The sequence below is a fragment of the Rhinoderma darwinii genome, unplaced genomic scaffold, assembly GCF_050947455.1.
Source record: "Rhinoderma darwinii isolate aRhiDar2 unplaced genomic scaffold, aRhiDar2.hap1 Scaffold_3379, whole genome shotgun sequence".
In the NCBI taxonomy this organism is placed as follows: domain Eukaryota; kingdom Metazoa; phylum Chordata; class Amphibia; order Anura; family Rhinodermatidae; genus Rhinoderma; species Rhinoderma darwinii.
Genome location: NW_027463423.1, coordinates 128,502 through 147,988, shown reverse-complemented (window position 1 = coordinate 147,988; position 19,487 = coordinate 128,502). Strand labels below are relative to the sequence as shown.

At 47.9% G+C, this 19,487-nt stretch overlaps 14 non-coding genes across 14 annotated transcripts; all 14 read left to right on the top strand.

Annotated features, from left to right (window-relative positions):
- The first annotated feature begins 123 nt into the window (after nucleotides 1-123).
- On the top strand, nucleotides 124-314 carry LOC142704784 (U2 spliceosomal RNA). The gene has a single exon (XR_012868188.1). It is a non-coding gene; the product is annotated as a U2 spliceosomal RNA (small nuclear RNA).
- A 1,269-nt stretch (nucleotides 315-1,583) lies between these two features.
- Nucleotides 1,584-1,774, top strand: LOC142704781 (U2 spliceosomal RNA). The gene has a single exon (XR_012868185.1). It is a non-coding gene; the product is annotated as a U2 spliceosomal RNA (small nuclear RNA).
- A 1,262-nt stretch (nucleotides 1,775-3,036) lies between these two features.
- Nucleotides 3,037-3,227, top strand: LOC142704855 (U2 spliceosomal RNA). The gene has a single exon (XR_012868246.1). It is a non-coding gene; the product is annotated as a U2 spliceosomal RNA (small nuclear RNA).
- Nucleotides 3,228-4,489: 1,262 nt separating this feature from the next.
- LOC142704841 (U2 spliceosomal RNA) lies at nucleotides 4,490-4,680 on the top strand. The gene has a single exon (XR_012868233.1). It is a non-coding gene; the product is annotated as a U2 spliceosomal RNA (small nuclear RNA).
- Nucleotides 4,681-5,940: 1,260 nt separating this feature from the next.
- LOC142704792 (U2 spliceosomal RNA) lies at nucleotides 5,941-6,131 on the top strand. Its single transcript, XR_012868195.1, has one exon. It is a non-coding gene; the product is annotated as a U2 spliceosomal RNA (small nuclear RNA).
- Nucleotides 6,132-7,399: 1,268 nt separating this feature from the next.
- Nucleotides 7,400-7,590, top strand: LOC142704840 (U2 spliceosomal RNA). Its single transcript, XR_012868232.1, has one exon. It is a non-coding gene; the product is annotated as a U2 spliceosomal RNA (small nuclear RNA).
- Nucleotides 7,591-8,856: 1,266 nt separating this feature from the next.
- Nucleotides 8,857-9,047, top strand: LOC142704789 (U2 spliceosomal RNA). Its single transcript, XR_012868193.1, has one exon. It is a non-coding gene; the product is annotated as a U2 spliceosomal RNA (small nuclear RNA).
- Nucleotides 9,048-10,304: 1,257 nt separating this feature from the next.
- LOC142704839 (U2 spliceosomal RNA) lies at nucleotides 10,305-10,495 on the top strand. Its single transcript, XR_012868231.1, has one exon. It is a non-coding gene; the product is annotated as a U2 spliceosomal RNA (small nuclear RNA).
- A 1,269-nt stretch (nucleotides 10,496-11,764) lies between these two features.
- Nucleotides 11,765-11,955, top strand: LOC142704843 (U2 spliceosomal RNA). The gene has a single exon (XR_012868235.1). It is a non-coding gene; the product is annotated as a U2 spliceosomal RNA (small nuclear RNA).
- Nucleotides 11,956-13,230: 1,275 nt separating this feature from the next.
- On the top strand, nucleotides 13,231-13,421 carry LOC142704838 (U2 spliceosomal RNA). The gene has a single exon (XR_012868230.1). It is a non-coding gene; the product is annotated as a U2 spliceosomal RNA (small nuclear RNA).
- Nucleotides 13,422-14,690: 1,269 nt separating this feature from the next.
- Nucleotides 14,691-14,881, top strand: LOC142704837 (U2 spliceosomal RNA). Its single transcript, XR_012868229.1, has one exon. It is a non-coding gene; the product is annotated as a U2 spliceosomal RNA (small nuclear RNA).
- A 1,136-nt stretch (nucleotides 14,882-16,017) lies between these two features.
- On the top strand, nucleotides 16,018-16,208 carry LOC142704834 (U2 spliceosomal RNA). The gene has a single exon (XR_012868228.1). It is a non-coding gene; the product is annotated as a U2 spliceosomal RNA (small nuclear RNA).
- A 1,122-nt stretch (nucleotides 16,209-17,330) lies between these two features.
- Nucleotides 17,331-17,521, top strand: LOC142704833 (U2 spliceosomal RNA). The gene has a single exon (XR_012868227.1). It is a non-coding gene; the product is annotated as a U2 spliceosomal RNA (small nuclear RNA).
- Nucleotides 17,522-18,635: 1,114 nt separating this feature from the next.
- LOC142704853 (U2 spliceosomal RNA) lies at nucleotides 18,636-18,826 on the top strand. Its single transcript, XR_012868244.1, has one exon. It is a non-coding gene; the product is annotated as a U2 spliceosomal RNA (small nuclear RNA).
- The last annotated feature ends 661 nt before the right edge of the window (nucleotides 18,827-19,487 follow it).

The window sequence follows — 19,487 nt, the reverse complement described above, 5'->3', positions numbered from 1 at the left end:
GTGTTTGCACGGCAGGAGGGCATTTGGGCGTTGCCAGGAAGGCGTTTTTATGTCGATTCCTCCTCTTTCAGCACTGCATTGTGGTGCAAGCAAAAGAAGCAAAACGCGCGGCACGTTCGGGTTATCGCTTCTCGGCCTTTTGGCTAAGATCAAGTGTAGTATCTGTTCTTATCAGTTTAATATCTGATACGTCCCCTATCTGGGGACCATATATTAAATGGATTTTTAGAACAGGGAGATGGAAATAGAGCTTGCTCTGTCCACTCTACGCATTGACCTGGTATTGCAGTATTTCCAGGACCGGTGCACCCTTTCCTTATGTGTTTACTAAAATCAGATTCCAAAAGTGCTTTTTGTGTTTGCCATTGTTTTTGTCTTTCGGATGGGATCTCCCCTTTTAATCCCATTATTTCAACACCTGTTGGACAATGCATTTGTACAGTCATGTGTGATAATGAGCTAATTTATTAAATGCAATTAATTAATACATTGCCACCTCTTGTTTTGTGTCGTCTGTGTTTCTGTGTTTCCGGCATTTCACATTGGAACAGCTCATTCACCTTCCTTGTCTTCTCTCCGCCCTCCCTCCTAGGTAGGTTAAAGAGCTGCACCTGAGCCAGCCACTGATTGATGCAGCACCATAGTCAAATAGTGGAGTGGAGTAGGGGAACAGCAAACAGCCATTAAAGCAGCCAGCCTGCCCGCCCGCCCGTCACAATGGACCTACCTGTGTACACTAGATGGATGTGATGGAATGTACTGTGGTCCCTACATTTCAAGAAGAAGTAAGAATTGCAGTTGCAACAAACCCTTGCTTGCCTACAAAGAGAGCAGCAATTTGGATTTGTTACTATGTTACCTGGAAGAATAACAAACTGTGCAAGGATGGAGGTTGTAGGAGCAAGGAGAACAAGTTGTCTGTAAAGTTGGTGGATGCCTATTTTCCATTTTGCAGTCCCTTGTCTCCCTCTTGTGGCCTCCTGGAGGCAACTAGCTGTGCAAAAAAAAGACAGCCTGGGGGCCGGCTGTTGCAGTGTTGCCCTCTCAGGCAACACTGAGTGACTGACTGAGCCGCACCGTCTCATATAAAGTTCAGACGGAACTTTGCACGTGTCATAGTGGAGACCTCAGGAGCCAGAGCCAGCTTTCTGACATCATAATGGGGCCTCAGAGATAAAAGCCTGGGCCCAGGCAGTGTTGGTCAGTGCTGCTCAGCAGGCAGCACTGGACTGGATTAAAGCTGGTACAAGGTGTGAAAGGAGAAGGGGTGGCAGTGGGCATGCACTTACTGCTGCTGCTGCTGCTGCTGCTGCCAGTGTTTGCACGGCAGGAGGGCATTTGGGCGTTGCCAGGAAGGCGTTTTTATGTCGATTCCTCCTCTTTCAGCACTGCATTGTGGTGCAAGCAAAAGAAGCAAATCCTGTCTTGCTTCCTCTCCGGCCTTTATTCACCTCCCGCTTAGTAGCTGTGAGTGTGTGTGAGCCTGCAGGGCCCCATGGAATTGCCTAGGAGTAGGCTGAATCGCTGCAAGGGGTGAACAGCAGTATTGGGTAGGCTCGGTCAACGCGCGGCCCGTTCGGGTTATCGCTTCTCGGCCTTTTGGCTAAGATCAAGTGTAGTATCTGTTCTTATCAGTTTAATATCTGATACGTCCCTTATCTGGGGACCATATATTAAATGGATTTTTAGAACAGGGAGATGGAAATAGAGCTTGCTCTGTCCACTCCACGCATTGACCTGGTATTGCAGTATTTCCAGGACCGGTGCACCCTTTCCTTATGTGTTTACTAAAATCAGATTCCAAAAGTGCTTTTTGTGTTTGCCATTGTTTTTGTCTTTCGGATGGGATCTCCCCTTTTAATCCCATTATTTCAACACCTGTTGGACAATGCATTTGTACAGTCATGTGTGATAATGAGCTAATTTATTAAATGCAATTAATTAATACATTGCCACCTCTTGTTTTGTGTCGTCTGTGTTTCTGTGTTTCCGGCATTTCACATTGGAACAGCTCATTCACCTTCCTTGTCTTCTCTCCGCCCTCCCTCCTAGGTAGGTTAAAGAGCTGCACCTGAGCCAGCCACTGATTGATGCAGCACCATAGTCAAATAGTGGAGTGGAGTAGGGGAACAGCAAACAGCCATTAAAGCAGCCAGCCCGCCCGCCCGTCACAATGGACCTACCTGTGTACACTAGATGGATGTGATGGAATGTACTGTGTTCCCTACATTTCAGGAAGATGTAAGAATTGCAGTTGCAACAAACCCTTACTTGCCTACAAAGAGAGCAGCAATTTGGATTTGTTACTATGTTACCTGGAAGAATAACAAACTGTGCAAGGATGGAGGTTGTAGGAGCAAGGAGAACAAGTTGTCTGTAAAGTTGGTGGATGCCTATTTTCCATTTTGCAGTCCCTTGTCTCCCTCTTGTGGCCTCCTGGAGGCAACTAGCTGTGCAAAAAAAAGACAGCCTGGGGGCCGGCTGTTGCAGTGTTGCCCTCTCAGGCAACACTGAGTGACTGACTGAGCCGCACCGTCTTATATAAAGTTCAGACGGAACTTTGCACGTGTCATAGTGGAGACCTCAGGAGCCAGAGCCAGCTTTCTGACATCATAATGGGGCCTCAGAGATAAAAGCCTGGGCCCAGGCAGTGTTGGTCAGTGCTGCTCAGCAGGCAGCACTGGACTGGATTAAAGCTGATACAAGGTGTGAAAGGAGAAGGGGTGGCAGTGGGCATGCACTTACTGCTGCTGCTGCTGCTGCTGCCAGTGTTTGCACGGCAGGAGGGCATTTGGGCGTTGCCAGGAAGGCGTTTTTATGTCGATTCCTCCTCTTTCAGCACTGCATTGTGGTGCAAGCAAAAGAAGCAAATCCTGTCTTGCTTCCTCTCCGGCCTTTATTCACCTCCCGCTTAGTAGCTGTGAGTGTGTGTGAGCCTGCAGGGCCCCATGGAATTGCCTAGGAGTAGGCTGAATCGCTGCAAGGGGTGAACAGCAGTATTGGGCAGGCTCGGTCAACGCGCGGCCCGTTCGGGTTATCGCTTCTCTGCCTTTTGGCTAAGATCAAGTGTAGTATCTGTTCTTATCAGTTTAATATCTGATACGTCCCCTATCTGGGGACCATATATTAAATGGATTTTTAGAACAGGGAGATGGAAATAGAGCTTGCTCTGTCCACTCCACGCATTGACCTGGTATTGCAGTATTTCCAGGACCGGTGCACCCTTTCCTTATGTGTTTACTAAAATCAGATTCCAAAAGTGCTTTTTGTGTTTGCCATTGTTTTTGTCTTTCGGATGGGATCTCCCCTTTTAATCCCATTATTTCAACACCTGTTGGACAATGCATTTGTACAGTCATGTGTGATAATGAGCTAATTTATTAAATGCAATTAATTAATACATTGCCACCTCTTGTTTTGTGTCGTCTGTGTTTCTGTGTTTCCGGCATTTCACATTGGAACAGCTCATTCACCTTCCTTGTCTTCTCTCCGCCCTCCCTCCTAGGTAGGTTAAAGAGCTGCACCTGAGCCAGCCACTGATTGATGCAGCACCATAGTCAAATAGTGGAGTGGAGTAGGGGAACAGCAAACAGCCATTAAAGCAGCCAGCCCGCCCGCCCGTCACAATGGACCTACCTGTGTACACTAGATGGATGTGATGGAATGTACTGTGGTCCCTACATTTCAAGAAGAAGTAAGAATTGCAGTTGCAACAAACCCTTGCTTGCCTACAAAGAGAGCAGCAATTTGGATTTGTTACTATGTTACCTGGAAGAATAACAAACTGTGCAAGGATGGAGGTTGTAGGAGCAAGGAGAACAAGTTGTCTGTAAAGTTGGTGGATGCCTATTTTCCATTTTGCAGTCCCTTGTCTCCCTCTTGTGGCCTCCTGGAGGCAACTAGCTGTGCAAAAAAAAGACAGCCTGGGGGCCGGCTGTTGCAGTGTTGCCCTCTCAGGCAACACTGAGTGACTGACTGAGCCGCACCGTCTTATATAAAGTTCAGACGGAACTTTGCACGTGTCATAGTGGAGACCTCAGGAGCCAGAGCCAGCTTTCTGACATCATAATGGGGCCTCAGAGATAAAAGCCTGGGCCCAGGCAGTGTTGGTCAGTGCTGCTCAGCAGGCAGCACTGGACTGGATTAAAGCTGATACAAGGTGTGAAAGGAGAAGGGGTGGCAGTGGGCATGCACTTACTGCTGCTGCTGCTGCTGCTGCTGCCAGTGTTTGCACGGCAGGAGGGCATTTGGGCGTTGCCAGGAAGGCGTTTTTATGTCGATTCCTCCTCTTTCAGCACTGCATTGTGGTGCAAGCAAAAGAAGCAAATCCTGTCTTGCTTCCTCTCCGGCCTTTATTCACCTCCCGCGTAGCTGTGAGTGTGTGTGAGCCTGCAGGGCCCCATGGAATTGCCTAGGAGTAGGCTGAATCGCTGCAAGGGGTGAACAGCAGTATTGGGCAGGCTCGGTCAACGCGCGGCCCGTTCGGGTTATCGCTTCTCGGCCTTTTGGCTAAGATCAAGTGTAGTATCTGTTCTTATCAGTTTAATATCTGATACGTCCCCTATCTGGGGACCATATATTAAATGGATTTTTAGAACAGGGAGATGGAAATAGAGCTTGCTCTGTCCACTCCACGCATTGACCTGGTATTGCAGTATTTCCAGGACCGGTGCACCCTTTCCTTATGTGTTTACTAAAATCAGATTCCAAAAGTGCTTTTTGTGTTTGCCATTGTTTTTGTCTTTCGGATGGGATCTCCCCTTTTAATCCCATTATTTCAACACCTGTTGGACAATGCATTTGTACAGTCATGTGTGATAATGAGCTAATTTATTAAATGCAATTAATTAATACATTGCCACCTCTTGTTTTGTGTCGTCTGTGTTTCTGTGTTTCCGGCATTTCACATTGGAACAGCTCATTCACCTTCCTTGTCTTCTCTCCGCCCTCCCTCCTAGGTAGGTTAAAGAGCTGCACCTGAGCCAGCCACTGATTGATGCAGCACCATAGTCAAATAGTGGAGTGGAGTAGGGGAACAGGAAACAGCCATTAAAGCAGCCAGCCCGCCCGCCCGCCCGTCACAATGGACCTACCTGTGTACACTAGATGGATGTGATGGAATGTACTGTGGTCCCTACATTTCAAGAAGAAGTAAGAATTGCAGTTGCAACAAACCCTTGCTTGCCTACAAAGAGAGCAGCAATTTGGATTTGTTACTATGTTACCTGGAAGAATAACAAACTGTGCAAGGATGGAGGTTGTAGGAGCAAGGAGAACAAGTTGTCTGTAAAGTTGGTGGATGCCTATTTTCCATTTTGCAGTCCCTTGTCTCCCTCTTGTGGCCTCCTGGAGGCAACTAGCTGTGCAAAAAAAAGACAGCCTGGGGGCCGGCTGTTGCAGTGTTGCCCTCTCAGGCAACACTGAGTGACTGACTGAGCCGCACCGTCTTATATAAAGTTCAGACGGAACTTTGCACGTGTCATAGTGGAGACCTCAGGAGCCAGAGCCAGCTTTCTGACATCATAATGGGGCCTCAGAGATAAAAGCCTGGGCCCAGGCAGTGTTGGTCAGTGTTGCTCAGCAGGCAGCACTGGACTGGATTAAAGCTGATACAAGGTGTGAAAGGAGAAGGGGTGGCAGTGGGCATGCACTTACTGCTGCTGCTGCTGCTGCCAGTGTTTGCACGGCAGGAGGGCATTTGGGCGTTGCCAGGAAGGCGTTTTTATGTCGATTCCTCCTCTTTCAGCACTGCATTGTGGTGCAAGCAAAAGAAGCAAATCCTGTCTTGCTTCCTCTCCGGCCTTTATTCACCTCTCACGTAGCTGTGAGTGTGTGTGAGCCTGCAGGGCCCCATGGAATTGCCTAGGAGTAGGCTGAATCGCTGCAAGGGGTGAACAGCAGTATTGGGCAGGCTCGGTCAAACCGCGGCCCGTTCGGGTTATCGCTTCTCGGTCTTTTGGCTAAGATCAAGTGTAGTATCTGTTCTTATCAGTTTAATATCTGATACGTCCCCTATCTGGGGACCATATATTAAATGGATTTTTAGAACAGGGAGATGGAAATAGAGCTTGCTCTGTCCACTCCACGCATTGACCTGGTATTGCAGTATTTCCAGGACCGGTGCACCCTTTCCTTATGTGTTTACTAAAATCAGATTCCAAAAGTGCTTTTTGTGTTTGCCATTGTTTTTGTCTTTCGGATGGGATCTCCCCTTTTAATCCCATTATTTCAACACCTGTTGGACAATGCATTTGTACAGTCATGTGTGATAAGATAATGAGCTAATTTATTAAATGCAATTAATTAATACATTGCCACCTCTTGTTTTGTGTCGTCTGTGTTTCTGTGTTTCCGGCATTTCACATTGGAACAGCTCATTCACCTTCCTTGTCTTCTCTCCGCCCTCCCTCCTAGGTAGGTTAAAGAGCTGCACCTGAGCCAGCCACTGATTGATGCAGCACCATAGTCAAATAGTGGAGTGGAGTAGGGGAACAGGAAACAGCCATTAAAGCAGCCAGCCCGCCCGCCCGCCCGTCACAATGGACCTACCTGTGTACACTAGATGGATGTGATGGAATGTACTGTGGTCCCTACATTTCAAGAAGAAGTAAGAATTGCAGTTGCAACAAACCCTTGCTTGCCTACAAAGAGAGCAGCAATTTGGATTTGTTACTATGTTACCTGGAAGAATAACAAACTGTGCAAGGATGGAGGTTGTAGGAGCAAGGAGAACAAGTTGTCTGTAAAGTTGGTGGATGCCTATTTTCCATTTTGCAGTCCCTTGTCTCCCTCTTGTGGCCTCCTGGAGGCAACTAGCTGTGCAAAAAAAAGACAGCCTGGGGGCCGGCTGTTGCAGTGTTGCCCTCTCAGGCAACACTGAGTGACTGACTGAGCTGCACCGTCTTATATAAAGTTCAGACGGAACTTTGCACGTGTCATAGTGGAGACCTCAGGAGCCAGAGCCAGCTTTCTGACATCATAATGGGGCCTCAGAGATAAAAGCCTGGGCCCAGGCAGTGTTGGTCAGTGCTGCTCAGCAGGCAGCACTGGACTGGATTAAAGCTGATACAAGGTGTGAAAGGAGAAGGGGTGGCAGTGGGCATGCACTTACTGCTGCTGCTGCTGCTGCCAGTGTTTGCACGGCAGGAGGGCATTTGGGCGTTGCCAGGAAGGCGTTTTTATGTCGATTCCTCCTCTTTCAGCACTGCATTGTGGTGCAAGCAAAAGAAGCAAATCCTGTCTTGCTTCCTCTCCGGCCTTTATTCACCTCCCGCTTAGTAGCTGTGAGTGTGTGTGAGCCTGCAGGGCCCCATGGAATTGCCTAGGAGTAGGCTGAATCGCTGCAAGGGGTGAACAGCAGTATTGGGCAGGCTCGGTCAACGCGCGGCCCGTTCGGGTTATCGCTTCTCGGCCTTTTGGCTAAGATCAAGTGTAGTATCTGTTCTTATCAGTTTAATATCTGATACGTCCCCTATCTGGGGACCATATATTAAATGGATTTTTAGAACAGGGAGATGGAAATAGAGCTTGCTCTGTCCACTCCACGCATTGACCTGGTATTGCAGTATTTCCAGGACCGGTGCACCCTTTCCTTATGTGTTTACTAAAATCAGATTCCAAAAGTGCTTTTTGTGTTTGCCATTCTTTTTGTCTTTCGGATGGGATCTCCCCTTTTAATCCCATTATTTCAACACCTGTTGGACAATGCATTTGTACAGTCATGTGTGATAATGAGCTAATTTATTAAATGCAATTAATTAATACATTGCCACCTCTTGTTTTGTGTCGTCTGTGTTTCTGTGTTTCCGGCATTTCACATTGGAACAGCTCATTCACCTTCCTTGTCTTCTCTCCGCCCTCCCTCCTAGGTAGGTTAAAGAGCTGCACCTGAGCCAGCCACTGATTGATGCAGCACCATAGTCAAATAGTGGAGTGGAGTAGGGGAACAGGAAACAGCCATTAAAGCAGCCAGCCCGCCCGCCCGCCCGTCACAATGGACCTACCTGTGTACACTAGATGGATGTGATGGAATGTACTGTGGTCCCTACATTTCAAGAAGAAGTAAGAATTGCAGTTGCAACAAACCCTTGCTTGCCTACAAAGAGAGCAGCAATTTGGATTTGTTACTATGTTACCTGGAAGAATAACAAACTGTGCAAGGATGGAGGTTGTAGGAGCAAGGAGAACAAGTTGTCTGTAAAGTTGGTGGATGCCTATTTTCCATTTTGCAGTCCCTTGTCTCCCTCTTGTGGCCTCCTGGAGGCAACTAGCTGTGCAAAAAAAAGACAGCCTGGGGGCCGGCTGTTGCAGTGTTGCCCTCTCAGGCAACACTGAGTGACTGACTGAGCCGCACCGTCTTATATAAAGTTCAGACGGAACTTTGCACGTGTCATAGTGGAGACCTCAGGAGCCAGAGCCAGCTTTCTGACATCATAATGGGGCCTCAGAGATAAAAGCCTGGGCCCAGGCAGTGTTGGTCAGTGCTGCTCAGCAGGCAGCACTGGACTGGATTAAAGCTGATACAAGGTGTGAAAGGAGAAGGGGTGGCAGTGGGCATGCACTTACTGCTGCTGCTGCTGCTGCTGCTGCCAGTGTTTGCACGGCAGGAGGGCATTTGGGCGTTGCCAGGAAGGCGTTTTTATGTCGATTCCTCCTCTTTCAGCACTGCATTGTGGTGCAAGCAAAAGAAGCAAATCCTGTCTTGCTTCCTCTCCGGCCTTTATTCACCTCTCGCGTAGCTGTGAGTGTGTGTGAGCCTGCAGGGCCCCATGGAATTGCCTAGGAGTAGGCTGAATCGCTGTAAGGGGTGAACAGCAGTATTGGGCAGGCTCGGTCAGCGCGCGGCCCGTTCGGGTTATCGCTTCTCGGCCTTTTGGCTAAGATCAAGTGTAGTATCTGTCCTTATCAGTTTAATATCTGATACGTCCCCTATCTGGGGACCATATATTAAATGGATTTTTAGAACAGGGAGATGGAAATAGAGCTTGCTCTGTCCACTCCACGCATTGACCTGGTATTGCAGTATTTCCAGGACCGGTGCACCCTTTCCTTATGTGTTTACTAAAATCAGATTCCAAAAGTGCTTTTTGTGTTTGCCATTGTTTTTGTCTTTCGGATGGGATCTCCCCTTTTAATCCCATTATTTCAACACCTGTTGGACAATGCATTTGTACAGTCATGTGTGATAATGAGCTAATTTATTAAATGCAATTAATTAATACATTGCCACCTCTTGTTTTGTGTCGTCTGTGTTTCTGTGTTTCCGGCATTTCACATTGGAACAGCTCATTCACCTTCCTTGTCTTCTCTCCGCCCTCCCTCCTAGGTAGGTTAAGGAGCTGCACCTGAGCCAGCCACTGATTGATGCAGCACCATAGTCAAATAGTGGAGTGAAGTAGGGGAACAGCAAACAGCCATTAAAGCAGCCAGCCCGCCCGCCCGCCCGTCACAATGGACCTACCTGTGTACACTAGATGGATGTGATGGAATGTACTGTGGTCCCTACATTTCAAGAAGAAGTAAGAATTGCAGTTGCAACAAACCCTTGCTTGCCTACAAAGAGAGCAGCAATTTGGATTTGTTACTATGTTACCTGGAAGAATAACAAACTGTGCAAGGATGGAGGTTGTAGGAGCAAGGAGAACAAGTTGTCTGTAAAGTTGGTGGATGCCTATTTTCCATTTTGCAGTCCCTTGTCTCCCTCTTGTGGCCTCCTGGAGGCAACTAGCTGTGCAAAAAAAAGACAGCCTGGGGGCCGGCTGTTGCAGTGTTGCCCTCTCAGGCAACACTGAGTGACTGACTGAGCCGCACCGTCTTATATAAAGTTCAGACGGAACTTTGCACGTGTCATAGTGGAGACCTCAGGAGCCAGAGCCAGCTTTCTGACATCATAATGGGGCCTCAGAGATAAAAGCCTGGGCCCAGGCAGTGTTGGTCAGTGCTGCTCAGCAGGCAGCACTGGACTGGATTAAAGCTGATACAAGGTGTGAAAGGAGAAGGGGTGGCAGTGGGCATGCACTTACTGCTGCTGCTGCCAGTGTTTGCACGGCAGGAGGGCATTTGGGCGTTGCCAGGAAGGCGTTTTTATGTCGATTCCTCCTCTTTCAGCACTGCATTGTGGTGCAAGCAAAAGAAGCAAATCCTGTCTTGCTTCCTCTCCGGCCTTTATTCACCTCCCGCTTAGTAGCTGTGAGTGTGTGTGAGCCTGCAGGGCCCCATGGAATTGCCTAGGAGTAGGCTGAATCGCTGCAAGGGGTGAACAGCAGTATTGGGCAGGCTCGGTCAACGCGCGGCCCGTTCGGGTTATCGCTTCTCGGCCTTTTGGCTAAGATCAAGTGTAGTATCTGTTCTTATCAGTTTAATATCTGATACGTCCCCTATCTGGGGACCATATATTAAATGGATTTTTAGAACAGGGAGATGGAAATAGAGCTTGCTCTGTCCACTCCACGCATTGACCTGGTATTGCAGTATTTCCAGGACCGGTGCACCCTTTCCTTATGTGTTTACTAAAATCAGATTCCAAAAGTGCTTTTTGTGTTTGCCATTGTTTTTGTCTTTCGGATGGGATCTCCCCTTTTAATCCCATTATTTCAACACCTGTTGGACAATGCATTTGTACAGTCATGTGTGATAATGAGCTAATTTATTAAATGCAATTAATTAATACATTGCCACCTCTTGTTTTGTGTCATCTGTGTTTCTGTGTTTCCGGCATTTCACATTGGAACAGCTCATTCACCTTCCTGGTCTTCTCTCCGCCCTCCCTCCTAGGTAGGTTAAAGAGCTGCACCTGAGCCAGCCACTGATTGATGCAGCACCATAGTCAAATAGTGGAGTGGAGTAGGGGAACAGCAAGCAGCCATTAAAGCAGCCAGCCCGCCCGCCCGCCCGTCACAATGGACCTACCTGTGTACACTAGATGGATGTGATGGAATTTACTGTGGTCCCTACATTTCAAGAAGAAGTAAGAATTGCAGTTGCAACAAACCCTTGCTTGCCTACAAAGAGAGCATCAATTTGGATTTGTTACTATGTTACCTGGAAGAATAACAAACTGTGCAAGGATGGAGGTTGTAGGAGCAAGGAGAACAAGTTGTCTGTAAAGTTGGTGGATGCCTATTTTCCATTTTGCAGTCCCTTGTCTCCCTCTTGTGGCCTCCTGGAGGCAACTAGCTGTGCAAAAAAAAGACAGCCTGGGGACCGGCTGTTGCAGTGTTGCCCTCTCAGGCAACACTGAGTGACTGACTGAGCCGCACCGTCTTATATAAAGTTCAGACGGAACTTTGCACGTGTCATAGTGGAGACCTCAGGAGCCAGAGCCAGCTTTCTGACATCATAATGGGGCCTCAGAGATAAAAGCCTGGGCCCAGGCAGTGTTGGTCAGTGCTGCTCAGCAGGCAGCACTGGACTGGATTAAAGCTGATACAAGGTGTGAAAGGAGAAGGGGTGGCAGTGGGCATGCACTTACTGCTGCTGCTGCTGCTGCTACTGCCAGTGTTTGCACGGCAGGAGGGCATTTGGGCGTTGCCAGGAAGGCGTTTTTATGTCGATTCCTCCTCTTTCAGCACTGCATTGTGGTGCAAGCAAAAGAAGCAAATCCTGTCTTGCTTCCTCTCCGGCCTTTATTCACCTCCCGCTTAGTAGCTGTGAGTGTGTGTGAGCCTGCAGGGCCCCATGGAATTGCCTAGGAGTAGGCTGAATCGCTGCAAGGGGTGAACTGCAGTATTGGGCAGGCTCGGTCAACGCGCGGCCCGTTCGGGTTATCGCTTCTTGGCCTTTTGGCTAAGATCAAGTGTAGTATCTGTTCTTATCAGTTTAATATCTGATACGTCCCCTATCTGGGGACCATATATTAAATGGATTTTTAGAACAGGGAGATGGAAATAGAGCTTGCTCTGTCCACTCCACGCATTGACCTGGTATTGCAGTATTTCCAGGACCGGTGCACCCTTTCCTTATGTGTTTACTAAAATCAGATTCCAAAAGTGCTTTTTGTGTTTGCCATTGTTTTTGTCTTTCGGATGGGATCTCCCCTTTTAATCCCATTATTTCAACACCTGTTGGACAATGCATTTGTACAGTCATGTGTGATAATGAGCTAATTTATTAAATGCAATTAATTAATACATTGCCACCTCTTGTTTTGTGTCGTCTGTGTTTCTGTGTTTCCGGCATTTCACATTGGAACAGCTCATTCACCTTCCTTGTCTTCTCTCCGCCCTCCCTCCTAGGTAGGTTAAAGAGCTGCACCTGAGCCAGCCACTGATTGATGCAGCACCATAGTCAAATAGTGGAGTGGAGTAGGGGAACAGCAAACAGCCATTAAAGCAGCCAGCCCGCCCGCCTGCCCGTCACAATGGACCTACCTGTGTACACTAGATGGATGTGATGGAATGTACTGTGGTCCCTACATTTCAAGAAGAAGTAAGAATTGCAGTTGCAACAAACCCTTGCTTGCCTACAAAGAGAGCAGCAATTTGGATTTGTTACTATGTTACCTGGAAGAATAACAAACTGTGCAAGGATGGAGGTTGTAGGAGCAAGGAGAACAAGTTGTCTGTAAAGTTGGTGGATGCCTATTTTCCATTTTGCAGTCCCTTGTCTCCCTCTTGTGGCCTCCTGGAGGCAACTAGCTGTGCAAAAAAAAGACAGCCTGGGGGCCGGCTGTTGCAGTGTTGCCCTCTCAGGCAACACTGAGTGACTGACTGAGCCGCACCGTCTTATATAAAGTTCAGACGGAACTTTGCACGTGTCATAGTGGAGACCTCAGGAGCCAGAGCCAGCTTTCTGACATCATAATGGGGCCTCAGAGATAAAAGCCTGGGCCCAGGCAGTGTTGGTCAGTGCTGCTCAGCAGGCAGCACTGGACTGGATTAAAGCTGATACAAGGTGTGAAAGGAGAAGGGGTGGCAGTGGGCATGCACTTACTGCTGCTGCTACTGCTGCTGCTGCTGCTGCCAGTGTTTGCACGGCAGGAGGGCATTTGGGCGTTGCCAGGAAGGCGTTTTTATGTCGATTCCTCCTCTTTCAGCACTGCATTGTGGTGCAAGCAAAAGAAGCAAATCCTGTCTTGCTTCCTCTCCGGCCTTTATTCACCTCCCGCTTAGTAGCTGTGAGTGTGTGTGAGCCTGCAGGGCCCCATGGAATTGCCTAGGAGTAGGCTGAATCGCTGCAAGGGGTGAACAGCAGTATTGGGCAGGCTCGGTCAACGCGCGGCCCGTTCGGGTTATCGCTTCTCGGCCTTTTGGCTAAGATCAAGTGTAGTATCTGTTCTTATCAGTTTAATATCTGATACGTCCCCTATCTGGGGACCATATATTAAATGGATTTTTAGAACAGGGAGATGGAAATAGAGCTTGCTCTGTCCACTCCACGCATTGACCTGGTATTGCAGTATTTCCAGGACCGGTGCACCCTTTCCTTATGTGTTTACTAAAATCAGATTCCAAAAGTGCTTTTTGTGTTTGCCATTGTTTTTGTCTTTCGGATGGGATCTCCCCTTTTAATCCCATTATTTCAACACCTGTTGGACAATGCATTTGTACAGTCATGTGTGATAATGAGCTAATTTATTAAATGCAATTAATTAATACATTGCCACCTCTTGTTTTGTGTCGTCTGTGTTTCTGTGTTTCCGGCATTTCACATTGGAACAGCTCATTCACCTTCCTTGTCTTCTCTCCGCCCTCCCTCCTAGGTAGGTTAAAGAGCTGCACCTGAGCCAGCCACTGATTGATGCAGCACCATAGTCAAATAGTGGAGTGGAGTAGGGGAACAGCAAACAGCCATTAAAGCAGCCAGCCCGCCCGCCCGCCCGTCACAATGGACCTACCTGTGTACACTAGATGGATGTGATGGAATGTACTGTGGTCCCTACATTTCAAGAAGAAGTAAGAATTGCAGTTGCAACAAACCCTTGCTTGCCTACAAAGAGAGCAGCAATTTGGATTTGTTACTATGTTACCTGGAAGAATAACAAACTGTGCAAGGATGGAGGTTGTAGGAGCAAGGAGAACAAGTTGTCTGTAAAGTTGGTGGATGCCTATTTTCCATTTTGCAGTCCCTTGTCTCCCTCTTGTGGCCTCCTGGAGGCAACTAGCTGTGCAAAAAAAAGACAGCCTGGGGGCCGGCTGTTGCAGTGTTGCCCTCTCAGGCAACACTGAGTGACTGACTGAGCCGCACCGTCTTATATAAAGTTCAGACGGAACTTTGCACGTGTCATAGTGGAGACCTCAGGAGCCAGAGCCAGCTTTGTGACATTATAATGGGGCCTCAGAGATAAAAGCCTGGGCCCAGGCAGTGTTGGTCAGTGCTGCTCAGCAGGCAGCACTGGACTGGATTAAAGCTGATACAAGGTGTGAAAGGAGAAGGGGTGGCAGTGGGCATGCACTTACTGCTGCTGCTTCTGCTGCTGCTGCCAGTGTTTGCACGGCAGGAGGGCATTTGGGCGTTGCCAGGAAGGCGTTTTTATGTCGATTCCTCCTCTTTCAGCACTGCATTGTGGTGCAAGCAAAAGAAGCAAATCCTGTCTTGCTTCCTCTCCGGCCTTTATTCACCTCCCGCTTAGTAGCTGTGAGTGTGTGTGAGCCTGCAGGGCCCCATGGAATTGCCTAGGAGTAGGCTGAATCGCTGCAAGGGGTGAACAGCAGTATTGGGCAGGCTCGGTCAACGCGCGGCCCGTTCGGGTTATCGCTTCTCGGCCTTTTGGCTAAGATCAAGTGTAGTATCTGTTCTTATCAGTTTAATATCTGATACGTCCCCTATCTGGGGACCATATATTAAATGGATTTTTAGAACAGGGAGATGGAAATAGAGCTTGCTCTGTCCACTCCACGCATTGACCTGGTATTGCAGTATTTCCAGGACCGGTGCACCCTTTCCTTATGTGTTTACTAAAATCAGATTCCAAAAGTGCTTTTTGTGTTTGCCATTGTTTTTGTCTTTCGGATGGGATCTCCCCTTTTAATCCCATTATTTCAACACCTGTTGGACAATGCATTTGTACAGTCATGTGTGATAATGAGCTAATTTATTAAATGCAATTAATTAATACATTGCCACCTCTTGTTTTGTGTCATCTGTGTTTCTGTGTTTCCGGCATTTCACATTGGAACAGCTCATTCACCTTCCTTGTCTTCTCTCCGCCCTCCCTCCTAGGTAGGTTAAAGAGCTGCACCTGAGCCAGCCACTGATTGATGCAGCACCATAGTCAAATAGTGGAGTGGAGTAGGGGAACAGCAAACAGCCATTAAAGCAGCCAGCCCGCCCGCCCGCCCGTCACAATGGACCTACCTGTGTACACTAGATGGATGTGATGGAATGTACTGTGGTCCCTACATTTCAAGAAGAAGTAAGAATTGCAGTTGCAACAAACCCTTGCTTGCCTACAAAGAGAGCAGCAATTTGGATTTGTTACTATGTTACCTGGAAGAATAACAAACTGTGCAAGGATGGAGGTTGTAGCAGCAAGGAGAACAAGTTGTCTGTAAAGTTGGTGGATGCCTATTTTCCATTTTGCAGTCCCTTGTCTCCCTCTTGTGGCCTCCTGGAGGCAACTAGCTGTGCAAAAAAAAGACAGCCTGGGGGCCGGCTGTTGCAGTGTTGCCCTCTCAGGCAACACTGAGTGACTGACTGAGCCGCACCGTCTTATATAAAGTTCAGACGGAACTTTGCACGTGTCATAGTGGAGACCTCAGGAGCCAGAGCCAGCTTTCTGACATCATAATGGGGCCTCAGAGATAAAAGCCTGGGCCCAGGCAGTGTTGGTCAGTGCTGCTCAGCAGGCAGCACTGGACTGGATTAAAGCTGATACAAGGTGTGAAAGGAGAAGGGGTGGCAGTGGGCATGCACTTACTGCTGCTGCTGCTGCTGCTGCTGCTGCTGCTGCTGCCAGTGTTTGCACGGCAGGAGGGCATTTGGGCGTTGCCAGGAATGCGTTTTTATGTCGATTCCTCCTCTTTCAGAACTGCATTGTGGTGCAAGCAAAAGAAGCAAAACGCGCGGCACGTTCGGGTTATCGCTTCTCGGCCTTTTGGCTAAGATCAAGTGTAGTATCTGTTCTTATCAGTTTAATATCTGATACGTCCCCTATCTGGGGACCATATATTAAATGGATTTTTAGAACAGGGAGATGGAAATAGAGCTTGCTCTGTCCACTCCACGCATTGACCTGGTATTGCAGTATTTCCAGGACCGGTGCACCCTTTCCTTATGTGTTTACTAAAATCAGATTCCAAAAGTGCTTTTTGTGTTTGCCATTGTTTTTGTCTTTCGGATGGGATCTCCCCTTTTAATCCCATTATTTCAACACCTGTTGGACAATGCATTTGTACAGTCATGTGTGATAATGAGCTAATTTATTAAATGCAATTAATTAATACATTGCCACCTCTTGTTTTGTGTCGTCTGTGTTTCTGTGTTTCCGGCATTTCACATTGGAACAGCTCATTCACCTTCCTTGTCTTCTCTCCGCCCTCCCTCCTAGGTAGGTTAAAGAGCTGCACCTGAGCCAGCCACTGATTGATGCAGCACCATAGTCAAATAGTGGAGTGGAGTAGGGGAACAGCAAACAGCCATTAAAGCAGCCAGCCCGCCCGCCCGCCCGCCCGTCACAATGGACCTACCTGTGTACACTAGATGGATGTGATGGAATGTACTGTGGTCCCTACATTTCAAGAAGAAGTAAGAATTGCAGTTGCAACAAACCCTTGCTTGCCTACAAAGAGAGCAGCAATTTGGATTTGTTACTATGTTACCTGGAAGAATAACAAACTGTGCAAGGATGGAGGTTGTAGGAGCAAGGAGAACAAGTTGTCTGTAAAGTTGGTGGATGCCTATTTTCCATTTTGCAGTCCCTTGTCTCCCTCTTGTGGCCTCCTGGAGGCAACTAGCTGTGCAAAAAAAAGACAGCCTGGGGGCCGGCTGTTGCAGTGTTGCCCTCTCAGGCAACACTGAGTGACTGACTGAGCCGCACCGTCTTATATAAAGTTCAGACGGAACTTTGCACGTGTCATAGTGGAGACCTCAGGAGCCAGAGCCAGCTTTCTGACATCATAATGGGGCCTCAGAGATAAAAGCCTGGGCCCAGGCAGTGTTGGTCAGTGCTGCTCAGCAGGCAGCACTGGACTGGATTAAAGCTGATACAAGGTGTGAAAGGAGAAGGGGTGGCAGTGGGCATGCACTTACTGCTGCTGCTGCTGCTGCCAGTGTTTGCACGGCAGGAGGGCATTTGGGCGTTGCCAGGAAGGCGTTTTTATGTCGATTCCTCCTCTTTCAGCACTGCATTGTGGTGCAAGCAAAAGAAGCAAAACGCGCGGCACGTTCGGGTTATCGCTTCTCGGCCTTTTGGCTAAGATCAAGTGTAGTATCTGTTCTTATCAGTTTAATATCTGATACGTCCCCTATCTGGGGACCATATATTAAATGGATTTTTAGAACAGGGAGATGGAAATAGAGCTTGCTCTGTCCACTCCACGCATTGACCTGGTATTGCAGTATTTCCAGGACCGGTGCACCCTTTCCTTATGTGTTTACTAAAATCAGATTCCAAAAGTGCTTTTTGTGTTTGCCATTGTTTTTGTCTTTCGGATGGGATCTCCCCTTTTAATCCCATTATTTCAACACCTGTTGGACAATGCATTTGTACAGTCATGTGTGATAATGAGCTAATTTATTAAATGCAATTAATTAATACATTGCCACCTCTTGTTTTGTGTCGTCTGTGTTTCTGTGTTTCCGGCATTTCACATTGGAACAGCTCATTCACCTTCCTTGTCTTCTCTCCGCCCTCCCTCCTAGGTAGGTTAAAGAGCTGCACCTGAGCCAGCCACTGATTGATGCAGCACCATAGTCAAATAGTGGAGTGGAGTAGGGGAACAGCAAACAGCCATTAAAGCAGCCAGCCCGCCCGCCCGTCACAATGGACCTACCTGTGTACACTAGATGGATGTGATGGAATGTACTGTGGTCCCTACATTTCAAGAAGAAGTAAGAATTGCAGTTGCAACAAACCCTTGCTTGCCTACAAAGAGAGCAGCAATTTGGATTTGTTACTATGTTACCTGGAAGAATAACAAACTGTGCAAGGATGGAGGTTGTAGGAGCAAGGAGAACAAGTTGTCTGTAAAGTTGGTGGATGCCTATTTTCCATTTTGCAGTCCCTTGTCTCCCTCTTGTGGCCTCCTGGAGGCAACTAGCTGTGCAAAAAAAAGACAGCCTGGGGGCCGGCTGTTGCAGTGTTGCCCTCTCAGGCAACACTGAGTGACTGACTGAGCCGCACCGTCTTATATAAAGTTCAGACGGAACTTTGCACGTGTCATAGTGGAGACCTCAGGAGCCAGAGCCAGCTTTCTGACATCATAATGGGGCCTCAGAGATAAAAGCCTGGGCCCAGGCAGTGTTGGTCAGTGCTGCTCAGCAGGCAGCACTGGACTGGATTAAAGCTGATACAAGGTGTGAAAGGAGAAGGGGTGGCAGTGGGCATGCACTTACTGCTGCTGCTGCTGCTGCCAGTGTTTGCACGGCAGGAGGGCATTTGGGCGTTGCCAGGAAGGCGTTTTTATGTCGATTCCTCCTCTTTCAGCACTGCATTGTGGTGCAAGCAAAAGAAGCAAAACGCGCGGCACGTTCGGGTTATCGCTTCTCGGCCTTTTGGCTAAGATCAAGTGTAGTATCTGTTCTTATCAGTTTAATATCTGATACGTCCCCTATCTGGGGACCATATATTAAATGGATTTTTAGAACAGGGAGATGGAAATAGAGCTTGCTCTGTCCACTCCATGCATTGACCTGGTATTGCAGTATTTCCAGGACCGGTGCACCCTTTCCTTATGTGTTTACTAAAATCAGATTCCAAAAGTGCTTTTTGTGTTTGCCATTGTTTTTGTCTTTTGGATGGGATCTCCCCTTTTAATCCCATTATTTCAACACCTGTTGGACAATGCATTTGTACAGTCATGTGTGATAATGAGCTAATTTATTAAATGCAATTAATTAATACATTGCCACCTCTTGTTTTGTGTCGTCTGTGTTTCTGTGTTTCCGGCATTTCACATTGGAACAGCTCATTCACCTTCCTTGTCTTCTCTCCGCCCTCCCTCCTAGGTAGGTTAAAGAGCTGCACCTGAGCCAGCCACTGATTGATGCAGCACCATAGTCAAATAGTGGAGTGGAGTAGGGGAACAGCAAACAGCCATTAAAGCAGCCAGCCCGCCCGCCCGCCCGCCCGTCACAATGGACCTACCTGTGTACACTAGATGGATGTGATGGAATGTACTGTGGTCCCTACATTTCAAGAAGAAGTAAGAATTGCAGTTGCAACAAACCCTTGCTTGCCTACAAAGAGAGCAGCAATTTGGATTTGTTACTATGTTACCTGGAAGAATAACAAACTGTGCAAGGATGGAGGTTGTAGGAGCAAGGAGAACAAGTTGTCTGTAAAGTTGGTGGATGCCTATTTTCCATTTTGCAGTCCCTTGTCTCCCTCT